Source organism: Terrapene carolina, unplaced genomic scaffold, assembly GCF_002925995.2.
Source record: "Terrapene carolina triunguis isolate 2854851 unplaced genomic scaffold, T_m_triunguis-2.0 Scaffold38281, whole genome shotgun sequence".
Classification (NCBI taxonomy): domain Eukaryota; kingdom Metazoa; phylum Chordata; order Testudines; family Emydidae; genus Terrapene; species Terrapene triunguis.
Window position 1 is genome coordinate 1 of NW_020702632.1, and position 877 is coordinate 877.

At 58.0% G+C, this 877-nt stretch overlaps 1 long non-coding RNA gene across 1 annotated transcript; it reads left to right on the forward strand.

Annotated features, from left to right (window-relative positions):
• Positions 1-206: 206 nt before the first annotated feature.
• On the forward strand, positions 207-662 carry LOC113405463. The gene is made up of 3 exons (XR_003369492.1): positions 207-280; positions 357-456; positions 573-662. It is a non-coding gene; the product is annotated as an uncharacterized LOC113405463 (long non-coding RNA).
• The last annotated feature ends 215 nt before the right edge of the window (positions 663-877 follow it).

An 877-nucleotide genomic window follows, 5' to 3' on the forward strand; every position in this document is an offset into this window, starting at 1 on the left:
GAGTAATAATGTAGTATCTCCCAAATAATGGTGTTGTGTCTCTAGAGTAACAGTGTACTGATAGTGTGATATCTCCAGAGTGACGACGTAGTATCTCCAGAGTACCGGTGTAGTATCACTGGAGTAATGGCATAGTATCTGGATTGAAGGGAGGAGGGTGGTATTTGGCTCCCACGCACCCCTCACTCTGGCTTCCTCTCACTTCCAGAGCTGTCACATTGAAGAAGGTGAAGAGGAAGGTGGCGAGAAAGACGAGGAGGAGGCCGAAGGCTCATTTGAGGTAGGTGATCCCCTCCCTACCTCCGGTCCTGGCTCCAGCCCCTGCCTGTGCCGACCCTTGTGTCTCCACCCCGCAGGAGAAGGAGATGGAGAAGCAGAAGCTGCTCTACCAGCAGTCACGGCTGCACAACCGCGGGGCGGCCGAGATGGTGCTGCAGATGATCAGCGCCTGCAAAGGTGAGATCGGACTCTCGCCTGGGGAGGGACAGCGGGGCGGCTTGACGGGGGGCTGGCAGGTTGGGGGGTGAGCCATGTGCCAGGCTGGTAACCAGCGTTGCCTTGGTTGTCGGCAGGGGAGCCAGGCGCCATGGTGTCCTCCACCCTCAAGCTGGGCATTTCCATCCTGAACGGAGGCAACGTGGAAGTGCAGCAGGTACGGCTGGGCCGGCTTCACTCCCAGGGCCAGGTCCCCAGCACTTCGCTCAGTCCTTACGCAGGCCAAGCTCCCGCTGAGCCTCGGAGTAACGGCTGAGTCACGGCCGAGGAGCTCGGCCACCTGCTGAGTAACCAGCCAGTCATGTCCAAGTAACACATTAGTAACCACTGAGTAACAGGTGAAGGAGTGTGGGGTAAAGAGGGCTTATGCCCTGAGTAACAA